Source organism: Oncorhynchus clarkii, chromosome 24, assembly GCF_045791955.1.
Source record: "Oncorhynchus clarkii lewisi isolate Uvic-CL-2024 chromosome 24, UVic_Ocla_1.0, whole genome shotgun sequence".
In the NCBI taxonomy this organism is placed as follows: domain Eukaryota; kingdom Metazoa; phylum Chordata; class Actinopteri; order Salmoniformes; family Salmonidae; genus Oncorhynchus; species Oncorhynchus clarkii.
The window spans coordinates 44,031,153-44,031,425 of NC_092170.1; the positions used below are offsets into that span (position 1 = coordinate 44,031,153).

Consider the following 273-nt stretch of genomic DNA (forward strand, 5'->3'; position numbering starts at 1 on the left):
TGTAATAAGGGTACGAGTCAGTTAATTTAGACGGGTCAGGGTGTAATAAGGGTACGAGTCAGTTCATTTAGATGCGTCAGGGTGTAATAAGGGTACGAGTCAGTTCATTTAGATGGGTCAGGGTGTAATAAGGGTACGAGTCAGTTCATTTAGATGCGTCAGGGTGTAATAAGGGTACGAGTCAGTTCATTTAGATGGGTCAGGGTGTAATAAGGGTACGAGTCAGTTAATTTAGATGGGTCAGGGTGTAATAAGGGTACGAGTCAGTTAATT

General features: G+C 42.5%; 1 protein-coding gene across 16 annotated transcripts in view; it reads right to left on the reverse strand.

The window, feature by feature from the left end:
• Window positions 1–211: 211 nt before the first annotated feature.
• LOC139383183 (amyloid beta (A4) precursor-like protein 2) overlaps window positions 212–273 on the reverse strand; it is a 159,263-nt gene continuing 159,201 nt past the window's right edge. For all 16 annotated transcript variants that reach the window (XM_071127616.1, XM_071127607.1, XM_071127615.1 and 13 more), the window contains one exon: window positions 212–273. This exon is cut by the window's right edge and continues 1,238 nt beyond it. The gene's annotated coding sequence lies outside the window, so the exon portion shown is untranslated.